Source organism: Schistocerca nitens, chromosome 4, assembly GCF_023898315.1.
Source record: "Schistocerca nitens isolate TAMUIC-IGC-003100 chromosome 4, iqSchNite1.1, whole genome shotgun sequence".
In the NCBI taxonomy this organism is placed as follows: domain Eukaryota; kingdom Metazoa; phylum Arthropoda; class Insecta; order Orthoptera; family Acrididae; genus Schistocerca; species Schistocerca nitens.
This window is the reverse complement of record NC_064617.1, coordinates 715,388,399-715,410,607: the sequence shown is the minus strand read 5'-3', so window position 1 is coordinate 715,410,607 and position 22,209 is coordinate 715,388,399.

The following is a 22,209-nucleotide window of genomic DNA, read 5'->3' as shown; positions in this document are numbered from 1 at the left end:
TGTTGAAAGTGTGTGACACGTGAAAGTGACATATATCATACAGTATTCGCCTACAGTTCTTCGAAGTATGGGATACAAGTGTTGCGTTCCCTTTTGGCAGGGAAATTATAAATCCCAAAAAGGCATGAAGCGCACATGTTTCGATTTCCCAAATGTGTGAAGTTGAGTAATCGCTGGATTGCAGCTATTTCCAGACAGGGATTTGTGTCTACACATCATTCAAAGGTAAGTTAATGACAAAAAATTTGTAGCGTGTTATTTGTTTCCATTGCACCACATTTGCCAATTGTTTTTAAAAGCAGTTATGTATCATGTACCAGTATCATTTGTTTCATAATTCTGGACCATTGCTGCGAGGTTAATACGAAGCTGGCTGTGAAATGTGTCTCATATTTGCAACTATTGTCACACAGAATAGTTATATTAATTAGTGTGACTCGAAAATGTTTAGTATTCCTTATCATTCCCACCAGATTATTGAGTCTCCAGTACTTTTATTTGGAAGAGCTACAGAATGATTTTGTTCAGTTTTACATATACAGCTATTCGTAAATAATTTCAATTTGAGTAAACTACCTTAGAAAATTGCTTAAATGAATTCAGTGTTCGACAGATTAAGCAGTATAGAAAGCAGAATTTCGAGGTAAGTGCATTATGATTAAATTAACAGCACTCTATGGCACGAATTTCAATCAAGGATATAGGAGAAACAATCTTTTCATGTTTAAGGTTCTAAAGTTCTGGAAAAACAGGGATATAAAATACACTCCTGGAAATTGAAATAAGAACACCGTGAATTCATTGTCCCAGGAAGGGGAAACTTTATTGACACATTCCTGGGGTCAGATACATCACATGATCACACTGACAGAACCACAGGCACATAGACACAGGCAACAGAGCATGCACAATGTCGGCACTAGTACAGTGTATATCCACCTTTCGCAGCAATGCAGGCTGCTATTCTCCCATGGAGACGATCGTAGAGATGCTGGATGTAGTCCTGTGGAACGGCTTGCCATGCCATTTCCACCTGGCGCCTCAGTTGGACCAGCGTTCGTGCTGGACGTGCAGACCGCGTGAGACGACGCTTCATCCAGTCCCAAACATGCTCAATGGGGGACAGATCCGGAGATCTTGCTGGCCGGGGTAGTTGACTTACACCTTCTAGAGCACGTTGGGTGGCACGGGATACATGCGGACGTGCATTGCCCTGTTGGAACAGCAAGTTCCCTTGCCGGTCTAGGAATGGTAGAACGATGGGTTCGATGACGGTTTGGATGTACCGTGCACTATTCAGTGTCCCCTCGACGATCACCAGTGGTGTACGGCCAGTGTAGGAGATCGCTCCCCACACCATGATGCCGGGTGTTGGCCCTGTGTGCCTCGGTCGTATGCAGTCCTGATAGTGGCGCTCACCTGCACGGCGCCAAACACGCATACGACCATCATTGGCACCAAGGCAGAAGCGACTCTCATCGCTGAAGACGACACGTCTCCATTCGTCCCTCCATTCACGCCTGTCGCGACACCACTGGAGGCGGGCTGCACGATGTTGGGGCGTGAGCGGAAGACGGCCTAACGGTGTGCGGGACCGTAGCCCAGCTTCATGGAGACGGTTGCGAATGGTCCTCGCCGATACCCCAGGAGCAACAGTGTCCCTAATTTGCTGGGAAGTGGCGGTGCGGTCCCCTACGGCACTGCGTAGGATCCTACGGTCTTGGCGTGCATCCCTGCGTCGCTGCGGTCCGGTCCCAGGTCGACGGGCACGTGCACCTTCCGCCGACCACTGGCGACAACATCGATGTACTGTGGAGACCTCACGCCCCACGTGTTGAGCAATTCGGCGGTACGTCCACCCGGCCTCCCGCATGCCCACTATACGCCCTCGCTCAAAGTCCGTCAACTGCACATACGGTTCACGTCCACGCTGTCGCGGCATGCTACCAGTGTTAAAGACTGCGATGGAGCTCCGTATGCCACGGCAAACTGGCTGACACTGACGGCGGCGGTGCACAAATGCTGCGCAGCTAGCGCCATTCGACGGCCAACACCGCGGTTCCTGGTGTGTCCGCTGTGCCGTGCGTGTGATCATTGCTTGTACAGCCCTCTCACAGTGTCCGGAGCAAGTATGGTGGGTCTGACACACCGGTGTCAATGTGTTCTTTTTTCCATTTCCAGGAGTGTATTTTTCTGGTTTTTTGATTTATTAAACATTATGTCTGGAGGTGCTCCATTTCGTCGCATGATTTGAGTTTCGTGTAAGATCAGCAAATTTTGAAGTGGAGAGGAAAATTTACGAAAATAACCAGGGAAACAAATTCTTAAATTCTGTAGGAGCTCCAGCTGCTTTATTTAAAACCTAAAACGTCTCCTTGTTGTTGCATATTGCCGATTTTTTACTGCAAGAAAGCGTAGCTCCTGAGGTAAAAGACAGAATTTAAAATTACAGTTCGTGTTCAAGCCTAGAAACGCGTATTTGAGGCAAATCCTCAAAATAATTTTACATCTTGAAATAACATAGGGCAGTTTTGTTCAGTTATTTTACGCAATGATATAAATTTCGACACTTTCATTACAAGGACATGTAGGAGAGAATAGCACGAGTATCCCTATGCGGTCTCAGCTCTAGAACTCGTAAAGTTCGCATAGCTGCAGAGTACTTAACAGGAGCGTTCCGATACAGACCCGGCCATCAGTATGTGACGTCACAAGTATGCGCGCAGGCCTGTAGTCTAGGTGGTGTTGCTCCATGTTGAGGAGCCTTTCGGGTTATAAGTGTACATTTAAACCGGTCATCTACCATTTGGTTCGTATACAAATTATAGTGTCTATTACTCCCTAAGAGGCCTCAGTAAAGGTGTACCTTGACGTATTTAATCTTGTTTGAATTGTTATGTAATTGTTCTTTTAAATGACTTTGTACATTATTTCTTGTTATTACTAGGAAGGTTAACTTGCAATGCTTATGAGTGGACCGCTCTTATACTATTTAGTAGTTGATTTCCTTGAAAATAATCTTTCATTGGCCGTTTAAATGCTGATGTGCATGTTATTTCTATCTCGTTTGTTGTTTGGTTTATGTTGGCAGCCTTGTATCGGCAGCGGTTGACGCGTTGCTGTTCTGCTGGACCGGGACAGGTACACGTTCCCCTTCTGCGGAGGCTTTTCCGTCATCCCACGAGGCCTCGGTGTTGGCGGGTCACGCGCACTTTTGCCTATCTCCCGTTCCAGCCTCAAGTTGAGTAGTTATTGCCATTCTTTTGGTACCGTTCCGTGGCGCGGGTGTCGCCGGATTAGAACTTGCCGTTAGTAATTTCTCAGTATTTCTATTATTGTAAGGTCCTTGTGGGTGCGTGGTGAAAGCCTTTGCGCAAACTGATTTATTTAAAAATATAGGTTTAATTGTCATTAATATTTTAATAGTGTTTTAGGGGTCTGGCAGTTTATTTAAGTACTTAACTTGATTTATGTGTAACAACCTTTTGTCCAATCAGTGCCGTATTGCTGTTGCTTCGGTATTACACATGCTCATCTTGGCCGTATCTTGTCTGTATAGTGGCGAAATATGCATTTTAATATCTTTTTTTGACGACTGTTGAACTTTATTCAAGTCCTGTTGTGGGAAGAGCTCACAGTTCTGATGCTAGTCGCGCGGAATGAGTGCCGCCGCAGGTTTACTTAATTAATTAACTGTTTGTAATGAGGCCTTCCTTGTCTTGCACCATTTGTAATTTTATGTATTATGCAAATGTCCTTGTGCCTTGTGATATTAATTCAAAAGCCTTTACTACTTGGCCGGCCGTAGTGGCCGAGCGGTTCTAGGCGCTACAGTCTGAAACCGCGCGACCGCTACGGTCGCAGGTTCGAATCCTGCTTCGGGCAATGATGTGTTTTATATCCTTAGGTTAGTTAGGTTTAAGTAGTTCTAAGTTCTAGTCCCATAGTGCTCAGAGCCCTTTGAGCCTTAACTACTTGTATGCAGTTGGCGAGAGTCTTGGAAACTGTTGGTTGGCTTATGATAGAACTGTTATTAAATAAAAATGTTTGTTTGGGAATGATAAATGATGCATCAAGTTGGGCCACCCTTCCACATGTTTCCTTCAATTAAACCCGATCCTTGTTCTGGGTCTCGGCTTCCATACTACGAATTAAATAAAGTTGTTACTCCTGAATACGAGTCTATTATCTTAACCAAGGCGCCATCTCGTCTGGTAATTTACGTCAGTTTCATGAATTGGCGCACGTGGGAAAGACTGTGCAAATCTATTGACTTACTGTTTGCATCATTCAGTCGGTACTACTTATGGACACACTCACGAGTAAACCTACCCAAGCGCTACACTTCGATTTAGGTCGGCTTTGAATTTGTTGTTTGTAGAGCAGAATAAGAGAACATATTTTTTTACAAGTGACATACGGCCATTAAGAAGGTGTAACACTCCCTTGAAGAAAAAAAAAAAAGGAGTTAGGTATTTCTGAAAGAATACCGTTGAAACGGTAACACTGTTTAGTTTTATTTATCAACATTCGACCAACAGCAAAACGTATAGCGTCATTAATAACAAGTTCAATCTTGTATTATGAAGTGGTATTCTAAAGATGCATTTCTTATGAGTATGTTAGAAATACCGTTTTATTGCTGCCGCGCGCCCGTGCGATGGAATTGCGCTACAGCGTCACACATTCATCCATCGGTCGCCAAGATTTACAAGTTTGCATCGTCCCTCGATACCTGTATGAGTTTTTGACGAATTTGCGTAACCCCTTCGTGATACGATGTTTTATTTCTTTTTTTTTTGTCTTAGACTATATTATATTCCATCTTTTATGGGGGTGTTTCACTTCCATAATGGCCGTATGTGCCTCTTATTTCGCTCTACGCTACAACATATTCAAAGCCGATCAAAACCGAAGTGTTTCCTTTGGGTAGGTTTGTATTGTATTGTATGTTAACCAGGGACCTAGAAACGACGGAGAGGCTCCGTCCCCGCCGCAGCCGCAGTAGTCCACAACCCCACGACGACTACCGCAGTCCATTTCACCCCTCCGCCGCCCCATACCGAATCCAGGTTTATTCTGCGGTTCGGCCCCCGGTGGACCCCCCCCCCCCCCCCCCCTGGGGAACGTCTCATACCAGACGAGTGTAACCCCTATGTTTGCGTGGTAGAGTTATGGTGGTGTACGCGTACGTCGAGAACTTGTTTGCGCAGCAATCGCCGACATAGTGTAACTGAGACGGAATAAGGGGAACCAGCCCGCATTCGCCGAGGCAGATGGAAAACCACCTAAAAACCATCCACAGACTTGTCGGTTCTCCGGACCTCGACACAAATCCACCGGGCGGATTAGTGCAGGGGACCAGGCGCGCCTTCCCGCCCGGAAAGCCGTGAGTTAGACCGCACGGCCAACCGGGCAGGCTTGGGTAGGTTTACTTGTTAGTGTAAGAGGGCGCGCTCGATATCAAAGTCGAAAAGTCCATTTCTCTAAACAAATTTCGATTCTGACGCGAAGAATGCCTGCCTTTCGAACTGATTAATGTGACACCCATCAAGGTGGGGGGATGGTTTCGGCGTCTTTAGCGGACAAATTGATGAAGGGCGCCGGCGCTTTGATGGCTGCTGATGCGGGAAACGCGCCGAGATTCCCGCAGCGCCGGGCGCTGCGGCCGACATCTGCCGCCCCGCCACGCAACAAAAACTTCGGCTATTAGCCCCGCAGCCACCCCCGCGGGCTGCGCACGGGGTTTCTTGCGGATGCAGTCCGCCCGCCAGCTGCGGCCCTGGCCGTGGGTCCACACGGGCACCACCTCTGCCCCTGCTGTTCTCCGTCTGTCACTGCAATTACCGCGCCGCGGCCACGCTGGACAATGCGCTGCTGCGTGCAGAACTGCAGAGTCAGTTACGACGTTAGATTAGAGCGCTAACAAGTGGACTACCGATTAAAGGCATCTTCACCACTAGCAGCTGATTCTCGAAGTTTTCCGTCCGCAGCTCGTGGTCTCGCGGTCGCGTTCTCGCTTCCCAAACACGGGGTCCCGGAGTCGATTCCCGGCAGGGTCAGGGATTTTCACCTGCCTCGAGATGACTGGGTATTTGTGCTGTCCTCATCATTTCATCATCCATGAATGTGGCGAGACTGGACTGAGCAAAGGTTGGGAATTTGTAAGGGCGCTGATAACCGCGCAGTTGAGTGCCCCACAAACCAAACATCATCATCACCACCACCACCTTGAAGTCTTCCCGGTGGACAGGACATTCCACTACCTTTCGCATTTTAGACGGGCCGTCAACCATCTCGCGATGAGTTCACTCGACAAAATACGCAATTAAAAAAAATGGTTCAAATGGCTCTGAGCACTATGGGACTTAACTTCTGAGGTCATCAGTCCCCTAGAACTTAGAACTACTTAAACCTAACTAACCTAAGGACATCACACACATCCATGCCCGAGGCAGGATTCGAACCTGCGACCGGAGCGGTCGCGTGGCTCCAGACTGTAGCGCCTAGAAGCGCTCGGCCACTCCGGCCGGCAAAATACGCAATATTCGGGAGTAGCAAGTATTTCAGGGGATGATAATATAAACTAATTCGAATAAAATATTCCGCATAACATGCCTCCAGTTTTTGACAATTATAGACACACATCCTTGTAAGCTGAGTAACCTATTCCAAGAATGCTTGAAACTTGTTTTCAAGAAAGTTTTCATAATGGGGTCCTGAAACTTGATATTTAAACGACACAGCAGAAGTGGTCAAAAAATCACAATCGCAGTCACAGTTGAAAAATTTCACTAAGTAAACTCAAGCACGATTTCACAATTTGAATATGAAAACAGAGATAGTAATCGGTAAATAAACCTACAGCAAATGGTCCTTGCAAGACTAACTCGTAAACTGATATACGGCAGGGAGAGCGTTGTGCTGACTATATGCCCCTCTATATCCGCATCCTGTGATGGCTGCGGGCTGAGGGTGACACGGCGATCAGTCGGTACCGTTGGGCCTTCATGATCTGTTCGGGCGTAGTTTAGTTTTTAGTTTTAAGACTAACTCGTAAAATGAAAGCTTACCTCTATAGCCAGACGTACTTATGTCTTTCTTTCTTTCTCGAAGCCTTTGTCCCACTCCAACGCGGGGTCGACTTTGTTATTACGGATTTGGCAGTGTTAATGGCAGAGGGTGGCCAGATGGTCTTCCTGACGCCACCACGAACCCCCCGGGACGGAAGCAGTGTACCCCAGCTGTCTGCGTCAAGTGTAAGTCATGAAATAGTGCGAACGTTTTCAGATGTCTGTGAGTCGTGTAACTGAGGCGGAACTTGGGGACCAACCCAGTAGTCACCTAGCGGGGTGTGGAAAACCGCCTAAAAATCACATCCAGGCTGGCCTGCGTACCGGCCCTCGTCGTTAATCCGCCGGGCGGATTCGATCCGGGGCCAGCGCGCCTACCCGAGTCCAGGAAGCAGCGCATTTGGCGTCTCGGCTACCCTGGCGGGTCCCAGACGTACTTTTGTAACAGTCTGTAGCGTTCTCGCTTCCCGCGCCCGGGTTCGATTCCCGACGGGGTCAGGGATTTTCTCTGCCTCGTGATGACTGGGTATTGTGTGCTGTCCTTAGGTTAGTTAGGTTTAAGTAGTTCTAAGTTCTAGGGGACTGATGACCATAGATGTTAAGTCCCATAGTGCTCAGAGCCATTTTTTTGTAACCGCCTGAAATGAGATATATCATACGGAATGTCGTGTTGACATTACTCTACACTATCTTCTTCTAAAATATTTACTCCTCTGAAACACACTGTTGTATTCTTTTCCTTAAGAGAGCACACTGATTGCTATGGAACACTGTACATAGTGTAGAGCTCCAATGTCGGCTTAATTTATGGCAGTGAAATAGTGTAGATATGTCAGCATGGAATCGGTGCAGTAACACGAGGCTACGTGCAGGGGGACAGATTAGCAGAAAGAAACTATCGTGTTTTGATGTGCCCAGGACCACATCGTGAATGAAGTTTCCCGATTCTACTGTCCGGCTCTTATACAGGGACATTTGGCAGCCAAGTAAGAGGGCGTAAGAAGAGTGTTCGCATAAATGCACTAACCCGCAGGACCGAAGGCGAGTCAAGCCTTGTCGTTAGCAATCGCTCTCAAACCCAACAGGAATCGCTGCTGTCGGTGAATGCAGGTCCAACTCAACGAATTTCCGAGCAATTGAACTTCCTATATGATGCAGTAAATTTACTGTGACATCAGTTGCTCTTTTTTGCCTATCTTTTGTCGAACAGTTGAGAATATTGAGAATGGATTATGTACGTACGTCAGTAGGCTTTCGCCGCCTATGTCAGTTCCCGCAAAATTTTCTGTGTTGTGGACATATAAGCGCGTGCGCAAAAAACAATTTGTGTTCTCCAGGAGACATCATGCTAACACCGTTCAACACCACCTTTAGCCCTGTTAATGGTCCTAATTTGGCAAGGAAGAGAGTTCAAAAGTCTCTTCAAGTACGCCATATCCAAATAAAACTACTCACTGACGGTTAGACCCCACAGAGCTACCAGATTGCGAGGATGTTGATTGGTACGTTTCACCCTTGATTTTGTGTAGCTTCAGACGTTATCTTTGGGTATAATGTCGGATGATTTAGGGGCCATTAGAGAAGCAGTAGACTGCCTAAGTATTTGTCAAGCCACTAACGCATGTGTAACAGCTCTGTTAACATGGCTGTTATCTTGGAGGGCCAGTGTGTCTACAGCACATATCTTTATGAAGATGTAGAATACGTAGGTTCCTTAGTCGTATTGAAAACTAAGAAAATGTGCTTCAGAGAAACGGGGAAACAATTCTTCGAAACCCAGAGAAAATCCTCTTCGAGAAACTAATGAGTTCTCTTCAACAAACTGGTAAACCTTCTCCAAAAAATTAAAATTCTTTTTCGGAAAAACTGAACTCTTCTTCGGAAGAAAGTAGCCTCTTCATCGAAGGAACTAAAACACTTCTTTGGATAAACTGAAATGTCTTCTTCGAAAAAATTTAAATTGTTTGTCAGAAAACTTCAAACTCATCTTCAGGAAACTCGTCAGGAGAACTCTTCTTTGGGAAAACTTCAGTCACTTAGAAATAATGAAAACTCTTCTTTGAAGTCATAGAAACTTATATCTATAAGAAACTAAATCTGTTTTTGGAAAACTATAAGCCCTTCTTTGATAATAAGCAAGGCTCTTTCCTGGATAAACCCCAGTCCCCCACGAAGAAATCCATGAAAAAACTTCTTACAATCGACAACTATCCTAGTGTATACTATTTAGTATTGATAATTAAGGTTTTCTTTTCATTTACTAACGGTTGTAGATCTGGCTTGTAAAACGTAGTTATGGAGGCTGCTGTAGACGAGCGTTGTTTACGTTAGCCGCTCACTGCTCCTGCTCGTAAAACTCACGAGTTCTCTCCAGCAACTTCAGTGCCTTGCTTCCTAGCGGCTCGCCTTGACACAACGGATTTTCAATAGGCGAACTAAGTTTTTTCGAGTATCAGAATTTTCTAAACCACAGCGAAGCAAAGCACAGTCCAACGCAAGCACGCCTTAGAAATGATACACAATGTACGTTGTTTACGTTCACACCAAACAACGCCGGCAACGCGGGAGCTTTGACGTCACGACGGGCAGCGATTACCAAGCTGTGATTGGTTCACGCCTCATGCCTCGTGCTTCTTGCTCTTCACTTGTTAACCTGTTGCGCTGCCAACTTGAAACGCATTCGTCAAGTGCGAAGTTTCGGCGGCCTGGGTGGAGATGCATTACAGTTACATGTACATCAATGTTTAATTATGTGTTCTTCTGGAACGTAACGGGATTTACTTGCTGGCTGTACTAGTGAGGATATGTACCGAAATTCGTACCTTGTCAGAAAGATTAATTCATTTCAGTGTACAATTTAAGTGAGTTGTACGTTCAGTTACCTCACTGATGTCTTTACTTACGAATTTGTTAAAAGTGGTTCTGTCTGGCGCACAGAGCACAAGAATAAACACAGCACCATCACCGACAACTTTCACATTCAGTTGTTTACATTCCAACTGCTAAGCTAAGCGTATTTCAGCTGCTAAGATACTAAAAACAAAAAAAACACAATATTAGCTATTTCGGTTTTTCTCGGCGTATTCCACAAAACACAATATTTTTATATAATCATATGAGTCATGACACAGCTTATATAGTGTACTTATTTAATGTTTCTTGGTTATTTACCATTATTATGATTTTTTCTTCTCTATCAATTACTAAGTATATTTACATTAATAAAAGGAGCATATCATATTGTAAAATTTTTTGAAGAAATTTACATTATTACTTTACAGGTTATCATTTAGCACACTTTCATTACGCTTTTGTGTAGAATGAAGGACTCCTAGTGCGAGCAGGTGCTTCGGTGGGAAAACAGCGAAGGCGAAATTAAAGACACGTTTAGAGTGTGCTTTTTGGGGCAGCGACTAATGAAAAACACCATGCGTCTATGTAAATGGTTTTTAATTAAAAACAAGAACGTGTTACCGAAAGATGTGAAGAATAATGCTTATTACTTATGTATGTGAGTAATAAAACACTAACATACACTGCTGGCCATCGTAAATGCAACACCCTGAAGGAAGCATCCGAATCAAGTGAAATTTACACCATGGGTTTGCAGCGATGAGATATGCAACTGATTAGAATTTCAGGGCAGACGCACTTTACGCGCGCCTGTGGCGCCACCTCATAGCGCCATTTAAGGCTTGGCGATTTCGACGAGTGTACGTTCGGCACGTGTGTACGTTCGGCACGTGTGTTTACCTTGTGGTTGTTTCACAAGACGATCAGTTATGCCTCGTAGACAACAGCGAACATCTTTTGATCAAGTATCCGAGTTCGACAGAGGAAGGATAGTGGCTTACCGAGATTGTGGATTATCATACAGAGAAATCGCTAGTCGTGTTGGACGAAACCAAACAACTGTAATGCGGATATGTGACCGTTGGATGCAGGAGGGTACGACGGACCGACGTGGTCGATCGCATTCACCTCGGTGCACCACTGCACGTGCTGATAGGCAAATTGTGCGCATGGCAGTGACGGATCGCTCACTGACATCCCGAACCATAGCACAGCACATTGCGTCTGTAACGCAATATCCAGTGTCTGCGCGTACCATTCGACGCCGTTTACAGCAGAGTGGTCTGTCCGCAAGACGTCCATTGCTTCGTCTACCATTGACGCAGAACCACAGACGTCTCCGTCGCCAATGGTGTGATGACAGACGGATGTGGACGGCAGAATGGAATGACGTTGTCTTTACTGACGATGCACGCTTCTGTCTGCAGCACCACGATGGTCGGATTCGAGTGTGGAGACACCGTGGAGAGAGGATGCTGGACAGCTGCATTATGCACCGCCACACTGGTCTTGCACCGGGTATTATGATATGGGGCGGTATTGGATATTACTCTCGCACGCCTCTAGTACGCATTGCCGGTACTTTAAATAGCCGGCGCTACATATCAGAGGTGCTGGAGCCAGTTGTCCTTCCTTACCTTCAGGGCTCGGCCACAGCCATATTTCAACAGGATAATGCGCGACCACACGTGGCACGCATTGTCCAAAGGTTCTTCGTCAATAACCAGATTGAATTGCTTCCCTGGCCGGCTCGCTCTCCGGATCTTTCGCCAATAGTAAACATGTGGTCCATGGTTGCTCAACGAGTGACCCAGATTACATCCCCAGCTGCCACACCAGATGATCTTTGGCAACGTGTGGAAGCTGCTTGGGCTGCTGTACCCCAGGAACACATCCAACGTCTCTTTGACTCAATGCCGAGACGTGTGGCAGCGGTGATCTCCAACAATGGCGGCTACTCTGGCTACTGATTCTGGCAGGAACCACATGTCACAGACGTCTGTAAACGTAATCATTTGATACTTGGTCAACATGTTATCTACAAAATAAATCTTGTTGTGCTACCTCTTGTCTTTCTTGGTGTTGCATTTACGGTGGCCAGCAGTGTATGAATTAAAAAGTCATCATTCAAAACGTATTTGTTAACTGCAAGACAGGGTGCTTCAGAAACATTCAGCAAAAAGTTTGTCTTCTGGTTCGTAAAATGGTTCAGTAAATTAGTGAAATAAGTCTATTCCATTTTATAAATGCTCTCTGGAGTACTTCTGAGAAAAATGGCTTACCTTTCCGTTCAAGGCATGGCCAGCTTAATTACTGTGTTTTACATTTTCATCGCTTCGATAAGCCAGCTAGCTCGTCAGATGATTTATCTCACGTTCAAGTGTGAATACCGACATCTTCCGTTCAATGTTCAAATGTGTGTGAAATCTTATGGGACTTTACCTGCTAAGGTCATCAGTCCCTAAGCTTACACACTACTTAACCTAAATTATCCTAAGGACAAACACACACACACCCATGCCCGAGGGAGGACTCGAACCTCCGCCGGGACCAGCCTTACAGTCCATGACTGCAGCGCCTGAGACCGCTCGGCTAATTCCGCGCGGCGACATCTTCCGTTAAATACGTAAACATTGTCGTTAAAGTTCTCAGAGGAGACTTTTACAATCAACAGCTGCGCCCACATAGACTTCTTAGTTTATTTCCAATTATATTTTGCTGCATAACGCCGAATAGTGCTTCGTTTCATACATGACATATACACGCGAGATTGAACCGCACAGAGCTGCAAAAGCACATTGCTCGGACGCTACGTGTGAGCTGTTTGCAGTGGAGAGATGCTGGGACCTGGATCAGTTAACTGTGAACCAGGCCATTCTGAGTAGAAGATTGTTATATGGTTTGTTAGAGCCTTTGGGCAAGCCATTTATGTGATGAATTTATTACGGCGCTCGTAGGGGACCTACTTTACATTGATTACATTTGTTAATTACAAACAGTGCACTAGAGTGAAGAAAATTGCAGTCACATACGCTATTTAAAGTAACCAGTATGCATATTAACTGGGAGAATACTGCGGAGGAACAGCTTAATCCATAGACTAGTGAATTGTTTCCAGATTGTATCTGTCACTCTGCAGTGGAGTGCGAGCTGTTTTTAAACTTCCTGGCATATTAAATTAAGGCAGTGCAGCAGTAAACTGAAAATATATTTGTGGCATAACCTGACTAGAAAATGGGACCAGCTGATAGGACGTATTATGGGGCATCAAGGTATCACCAGTTTAGTACTGGAAGGAAGTGTGTGTGTGTGTGTGTGTGTGTGTGTGTGTGTGTGTATGTGTGGGCGAGTGGGGGGGGGGGCGGCAGGAGGGGACAGGTAAAAATCGTAGAGGGGGACCACGAGATTTATACAATAAGCAGATTCAGAAGGATGGAGGTTGCAGTAGTTACTCGGAAATGAAGAGACTTGCACAGGATAGAGTAGCCTGGAGAGCTGTAAGCCACGGCAATAACAGCGAGGCGTAAAATGTGCAGGAATATAATTAAAGTATACCGTAATTATTTTTCCACATGAAATATACATTTGGGATACACATGAAGTTACAGTAGTAACCTTTTGAAAAAATAATTAATAGCTTACTCTCAAGTGTTTAAACCAAAACAGTTAAAATATTTCTGTTGTAACCAGAGGAAACTACTTTCGTCCGACCAAAACTGTAGGATCTTTGATTGCTCTGAGAGAAGGCTTATCAAACTAGGGCACTTGATGTATCAGTTCGCTTTACTACTTTAAAGAATTAAAGATTTACTTAACTATGCCACAGGAATGCTGGATAATTTGCAACTGTCATTGACTTGCAAAGCAATTCTTGGCGCACCAAGTAACAAACTGTTCTCTTGAAGTACAATGTTCGACATTTAAAACAGTAAACGTTTATCAGAGAGTTTAACAAGCAAAGCTCTCCCGAGCTCGACGCTGTACTGACCTCAGAGTGAGGGAGGTGCAGTAGTGAGATGGAGGGCGTGTCTTCTGGAGTGTCTCCCATTGGTTGCTGCGGATTGCAGCGAGGCCTCGTTGAGTCAGTGGTATCGATTCGCACTGCCGACTTTGCTGTGGCACTGTGATCTCTGGACAATAACACACTTTCTATCAAAAATCATGATTTGATAACAATAAAATTTCCATTCTGTTAAACAGTCATACCAGTGTAGTTTTTCTTTCCGTTAGTTATTAATTACACTACTGGCCATTAAAATTCCCACACCAAGAAGAAATGCATATGATAAACGGGTAATCATTGGACAAATGTATTTTACTAGAACTGACATGTGATTACATTTTCACGCAATTTGGGTGCATAGATCCTGAGAAATCAGTACCCAGAACAACCACCTCTGGTTGTAATAACGGCCTTGATACGCTTGGGCATTGAGTCAAACAGAGCTTGGATGGTGTGTACAGGTACAGCTGCCCATGCAGCTTCAACACTATACCGCAGTTCACCAAGAGTAGTGAATGGCGTATTGTGACGAGCCAGTTGCTCGGCCACCACTGACCAGACGTTTTCAATTGGTGAGAGATCTGGAGAATGTGCTGGCCAGGGCAGCAGTCGAATCATTTCTGTATTCAGAAAGGCCCGTACAGGACCTGCAACATGCGGTCGTACATTATCCTGCTGAAATGTAGGGTTTCGCAGGGATCGAATGAACGATAGAGCCACGGGTTGTAACACATCTGAAATTTAACTTCCACTGTTCAAAGTGCCGTCAGTGCGAACAAGAGGTGACCGAGACGTGTAGCCAATGGCACCCATTACCATCACGCCGGGTGATCTGCCAGTATGGCGATGACGAATACACGCTTCCAATGTGCGTTCACCGCGATGTCGCCAAAAACGGATGCGATCATCATGATGCTGTAAACAGAACCTGGATTCATCTGAAAAAATGACGTTTTGCCATTCGTGTACCCTGATTCGTCGTTGAGTACACCGTCGCAGGTGCCCCTGTCTGTGATGCAGCGTCAAGGGCAACCGCAGCCATGGTCTCCGAGCTGATAGTCCATGCTGCTGCAAACGTCGTCGAACTGTTCGTGCAGATGGTTGTTGTCTTGCAAACGTCCCCATCTGTTGACTCAGGGATCGAGACGTGGCTGCACGATCCGTTACAGCCATGCGGATAAGATGCCTGTCATCTCGACTGCTAGTGATAGAGGCCTTTGGGATAGAGCACAGCGTTCCGTATTACCCTCCTGAACCCACCGATTCCATATTCTGCTAACAGTCATTGGATCTCGACCAAGGGGAGCAGCAATGTCGCGATACGATAAACCGCAATTGCGATAGGCTACAATCCGACCTTTATCAAAGTCGGAAACTTGATGGTACGCATTTCTCCTCCTTACACGAGATATCATAACAATGTTTCACCAGGCAACGCCGGTCAACTGCTGTTTGTGTATGAGAAATCGGTTGGAAATTTTCCTCATGTCAGCACGTTGTAGGTGTCGCCACCGGCGCCAACCTTTTTTGAATGCTCAGAAAAGCTAATCATTTGCATATCACAGCATCTTCTTCCTGTAGGTTAAATTTCGCGTCTGTAGCGCGTCATTTTCGTGGTGTAGCAATTTTAATGGGCAGTAGCGTACTTTGTGACAAATAAACGCCTTTCTAGGATGTTTTAGTGTACATCATTACTATGTAGTAATTGGTTTGATGACGACACTGTTGGTCGCATGGTGGAGAGGCCATTGACTGTATAGGGAGGGTATCGCTTGCATGGCCACTGCCAGACTGGTAGTCATGAGCAAAGAGTTGAGCGCGCTTCCAGCAGATATTGAAGTGCCTCATATCAGGCACAGGAGCCTGCAAATTATTGCCAAGCAAAACGACGAAATAAGGGTTGTTGCAAATTTTTCCTGGGCACGCCCTCTTTTGAGTGCCAAGCTTCAGTTGTTTGGCTCACCAGTTGGCAGCAACTTTCGTTGCTTTTCGCTAATATCTTCCTCCCCCGTGCTACAGACAGTCTCCTGCCAAAAAGTGATCGCTCTAAAAGTATTGGCATGGTCTCTGCCAGACTCTAGGAATTCTACAATCTGAAGGGTAGTAATGTTCCATGCAATTTTAACTGAATTTTACCCTGTCTATTTTGCACCTATATGTGACCAATTAAAAGCGTGGGCGACCCCCTCCTCTCCCCCCCCCCCCCCCCCACCCCACACACAAAAAAATAAAAACAAAATTTCAAGGTTTAAGAACTGAGGCTTATCAGACTTGATGGAGAAATGCTTTCAGTCCCACGTCCAGGCCTCAAGTTCTACACTGAAAACCAAAGAAACTGGTACTTCTGTCTAATAGGGCTCCTGCGAACACGCAGAAGTACCGCTTGGACGCGACTAATGTCAGAAGTAGTGCTGGAGGGAATTGACACCGTGAACCGTGCAGGGAAGTCCATAAATCCGTAAGAGTACCAGGGGGTGGAGATCTCTTCTAAAGAGCACGTTGCAAGGGATACCAGATATAGTCAATAATGTTCATGTATGGAGAGTTTGGTGGCCAGCGGAAATGTTTCCGTCGGGATGCACAATGGGCATAAATGGATGCAGGTGATCAGAGTCGTACGTAGACGTATCAGGGGTGCCATATCACTCCAACTGCACACGCCCCACACCAATACAGAACCTCCAACAGCTTGAACAGTCCTCTACTGACATGCAGGGTTGATGGGTTCATGAGGTTTTCTCCATACCCGCGCACGTTCATCCGTTCTATACAATTTGAAACGAGACTCGTCCGGCCAGCAACAAGTTTCCAATCATGAACAGCCTAATGTCGTTGTTGGCGGGCCCAGGCGAGGCGTAAAGCTGTGTCGTGCAGCCATCCAGGGTGTACGAATGGGTCATCAGCTCCGAAAGACCATATCGATGATGTTTCGTCGAACGGTTCGCACCCTGACACTTGTTGATGGCCCAGCATTGATGCAGCGGGTTGCACTTCTGTCACGTTAAACAATTCTCTTCAGTCGCCGTTAGTTCCGTTCTTGCAGGATCTTTTTCCGGCCGCAGCGATGTCGGAGATTTAATGTTTCACCGGATTCCTGATATTGACGGTACACTCGTGAAATGTTCGTACGGGAAAATCTCCACTTTATCGCTACCTCGAGACATTGTGTCCCAACGCTCGGGCGCCGACTTTAACACCAGATTCAAACTCAGTTAAATCTTGATAACCTGCCATTGTAGCAGAAGTAACCGATCTAGCAACTGCGCCAGACACTGTAATATTTCTTGCTTAGTCAGCCATCATATTAGACTCCAAGAAGCTGTTCCCAGAGCAGTGGAGATACAGATGACGAAATGTGGTGTGAGGTACCTGTGACAGATGTTAGATTCGGTACCCTTCCCGTGAGAAAGACCGCCTGCATAATGCTACTGCTCTGTGATTTGCTGCTGTGTTCGGAGCAAGGGCGCCAAAACTTTAAAGTATAGTTATTATTATTATTAGTTAAACTACTCATTGGAATGACTTCACTTTTTCATATAAATATCTCTCAACAGCATACTATCAATCAGTCATTTTAGAATTATTAAAAACAATTTAAATCAAAAACAAAAGACTGACAAAATTGCAGACGAAGCACTTCGGAAGCGTTCGGGTCACGCTTTTTCTGGTATGGCGCGCGAAGTGTTTCGAGCTGTTCGTCACTCTGGATTAGGCAGTCGAGAAGAACAGGCATGTTGTCTGTCGTAGGACGTGTTTCCAATTTTTATTTAAGTTCCTGTTCGTCACTCTGGATTAGGCAGTCGAGAAGAACAGACATGTTGTCTGTCGCAGGATGTGTTTGCGAGTATTCAGTATTAAAACATTCACTCCGGTAGTCATGAGGCACAGACACGTGCCACAAATAGTGTAACAATACATTTTCGTAAACATTGTGTTTGGCTCATATGGCTCTGAGCACTATGGGACTTAACTTCTGAGGTCATCAGTCCCCTAGAACTTAGAACTACTTAAACCTAACTAACCTCAGGACATCACACACATCCATGCCCGAGGCAGAATTCGAACCTGCGACCGTAGCGATCGCGCGGTTCCAGACTGTAGCGCCTAGAACCGTTCAGCCACCCCGACCGGCAAACATTGTGTTTGATCATGTACTTTGCTGCATCAGAAGGTGTTGTATTAAGATCGTGTAGTCTTCTCGTGTGGCTATATTAAAATACGCGAGTGGCACCCCAAAGACGTGATACAATGTTTCAGAACAGAACCTCGCTAAAAGTCAGTTTCAGCCTCAAGATACAGAACCTACGACCTGCGTGTTATTTAGTGCGCTAGGGACATCAATTTGAAGACAGCAGATTAGTGAACTATAACAGAACCTTAGTATTCCACACAGTGCAATGGAAACAACTAGGCGCCTCACATGTACTGCATGCATAGATAAAATGTGCTCAGTGACACGTCATCTGCAGTACAAAAAATGTTCAAATGTGTGTGAAATCTTATGGGACTTAACTGCTAAGGTCATCAGTCCCTAAGCTTACACACTACTTAACCTAAGTTATCCTAAGGACAAACACACACACCCATGCCCGAGGGAGGACTCGAACCTCCGCCGGGACCAGCCTTACAGTCCATGACTGCAGCGCCTGAGACCGCTCGGCTAATCCCGCGCGGCCCATCTGCAGTAATGCAGAGGAGGTAGAGGAGGATGATCGTTATTACCACCAACAATCAGTTCATTCTTCCTTCGCGCCCGGGTTCCCGGGTTCGATTCCCGGCGGGGTCAGGGATTTTCTCTGCCTCGTGATGACTGGGTGTTGTGTGATGTCCTTAGGTTAGTTAGGTTTAAGTAGTTATAAGTTCTAGGGGACTGATGACCTCAGATGTTAAGTCCCGTAGTGCTCAGAGCCATTTGAACCATTTCATTCTTACTTTCTTGCCGTAACACTTGTTGTCTTATATAGGCGTTGTCGACCGCAGCACCGTACTCAGCCTGTTTATATATCTCTGTATTTGAATACGCATGCCTATACCAGTTTCTTGGGCGCTTCAGTGTATATTGCAGGCGTCTCGAAAAGGGAAATGTGATTAAGTGATTGTAAGTACATTCTAACAAGACTCCTAAAATAATAGCATCATGGAGTTCAAAGCAACGCTGGAGGTGATTTACTTTGCTCCACTCACATACAATCACAACTTTTTGTTGCAGGCAGTTGAAATCGGCGATTATGGCGTAGAGGGCGAGGGGGATAGAGGGGCCAGAGAGTGAGGCCTGTGGCAGGTGGCGGCCAGCTGGTGTGTGGGCGATTTCTGCGAGTCAGTGGCAGCTGGCTGCTGCCGCACCTGACGCACCGAAATCTCGGCGCAGCGCCAGCCACGCCGCAGCTGCAGCTTCGGGGGAGACATTCGCCGTGCTGCTCCCAGGCAAGCGCCCCCGGGTACCTGCCGGCTGTCCACCGCCAAAAAACAGCTCTCTCCGGGCGACAGGTGCCGGCCGAGCTGCAGCAACCCCTTCCGCTCCCTCACTGGGCCGCCCAAGGTTTCTGGGGAAATATTCCGACGCCAAAGTCCTTTTTACACGGGTAACTCTCTTCTCTGGATCGACTACTCGTGGCGAGTGAGCCTACTGCAGCGCTGCTGGCGTATTGATCCTGACTTGATTGTAATGGTTTTTGTTTACTCGTCGGCTCCAACATTTCTTGCGTTGTGAGAGATGTCTACTGTGCAGCCGGCCGAAGTGGCCGTGCGGTTAAAGGCGCTGCAGTCTGGAACCGCAAGACCGCCACGGTCGCAGGTTCGAATCCTGCCTCGGGCATGGATGTTTGTGATGTCCTTAGGTTAGTTAGGTTTAACTAGTTCTAAGTTCTAGGGGACTAATGACCTCAGCAGTTGAGTCCCATAGTGCTCAGAGCCATTTGAACCATCTACTGTGCAATTTAGTACCCAAACAGTGAACGTGAGGTTATAAGGGACCACTATTCTCACAAAAAGGTCGAAATTTAGCAACAGGATTAAGAAACTAGCAATGACAACTGAGTTATTTATGAGCAATCAAAAATTCGTGGTGTGTGATCTTGATAACTGCTGAGAACTGAAAGATTCGGAAAAGCGTTGTCCAAAATTTCGAAACATCAACATTTATTTACTCGAGAGAACATGTAGACGAAACATTATTTAAATGGCAGAAAATAGCGCCTTCAATATAAAATATTTGTCGGTATTACATAAAATGACTTCTGTACATCCTCATACCAGTAAAAGTGATTAATATAAACAAGTGTTGTGAAATGATTTTCTGTTTGATGGTGTGCAGCTACAAGCAACCTCAGAGCTATCAAGTTGTAAGAAGGCTGTTAAGGTTTTTATTTCGGTAACGCCACGTTGGTGGGGAGGCTTGCGTGCCTCAGCGATACAGATGGCCGTACCGTAGGTGCAACCACAACGGAGGGGTATCTGTTGAGAGGCCAGACAAACATGTGGTTCCTGAAGAGGGGCAGCAGCCTTTTCAGTAGTTGCAGGGGCAACAGTCTGGATGATTGACTGATCTGGCCTTGTAACATTAACCAAAACGGCCTTGCTGTGCTGGTACTGCGAACGGCTGAAAGCAAGGGGAAACTACGGCCGTAATTTTTCCCGAGGACATGCAGCTTTACTGTATGATTAAATGATGATGGCGTCCTCTTGGGTAAAATATTCCGGAGGTAAAATAGTCCCCCATCGGGATCTCCGGGCGGTGACTACTCAAGAGGACGTCGTTATCAGGAGAAAGAAAACTGGCATTCTACGGATCGGAGCGTGGAATGTCAGATCCCTCAATCGGGCAGGTAGGTTAGAAAATTTAAAAAGGGAAGTGGATAGGTTAAAGTTAGATATAGTGGGAATTAGTGAAGTTCGGTGGTAGGAGGAACAAGACTTTTGGTCAGGTGATTACAGGGTTATAAATACAAAATCAAATAGGGGTAATGCAGGAGTAGGTTTAATAATGAATAAAAAAATAGGAGTCCGGGTTAGCTACTACAAACAGCATAGTGAACGCATTATTGTGGCCAAGATAGACACAAAGCCCATGCCTACTACAGTAGTACAAGTTTATATGCCAACTAGCTCTGCAGATGACGAAGAAATTGATGAAATGTATGACGAGATAAAAGAAATTATTCAGGTAGTGAAGGGAGACGAAAATTTAATAGTCATGGGTGACTGGAATTCGTCAGTAGGAAAAGGGAGAGAAGGAAACATAGTAGGTGAATATGGATTGGGGGGAAGAAATGAAAGAGGAAGCCACCTTGTAGAATTTTGCACAGAGCATAACTTAATCATAGCTAACACTTGGTTCAAGAATCATAAAAGAAGGTTGTATACCTGGAAGAATCCTGAAGATACTAATAGGTATCAGATAGATTATATAATGGTAAGACAGAGATTTAGGAACCAGGTTTTAAATTGTACGACATTTCCAGGGGCAGATGTGGATTCTGACCACAATCTATTGGTTATGAACTGCAGATTGAAACTGAAGAAACTGCAAAAAGGTGGGAATTTAAGGAGATGGGACCTGGATAAACTGAAAGAACCAGAGGTTGTAGAGAGTTTCAGGGAGAGCATAAGGGAACAATTGACAGGAATGGGGGAAAGAAATACAGTAGAAGAAGAATGGGTAGCTCTGAGGGATGAAGTAGTGAAGGCAGCAGAGGATCAAGTAGGTAAAAAGACGAGGGCTAATAGAAATCCTTGGGTAACAGAAGAAATATTGAATTTAATTGATGAAATTAGAAAATATAAAAATGCAGTAAATGAAGCAGGCAAAAGGGAATACAAACGTCTGAAAAATGAGATCGACAGAAAGTGCAAAATGGCTAAGCAGGGATGGCTAGAGGACAAATGTAAGGATGTAGAGGATTGTCTCACTAGGGGTAAGATAGATACTGCCTACAGGAAAATTAGAGAGACCTTTGGAGAGAAGAGAACCACTTGTATGAATATCAAGAGCTCAGATGGCGACCCAGTTCTAAGCAAAGAAGGGAAGGCAGAAAGGTGGAAGGAGTATATAGAGGGTTTATACAAGGGCGATGTACTTGAGGACAGTATTATGGAAATGGAAGAGGATGTAGATGAAGATGAAATGGGAGATACGATACTGCGTGAAGAGTTTGACAGAGCACTGAAACCCCCCAGGGGATCCACAACTCTTTTGTGGATACGTGCGTAGCGAGCACGGGACCCCGAGCTGATGTGGCCTTCCTTCCTTTCCGGGCTGCATACCTTCCCTTTCCGCAACCT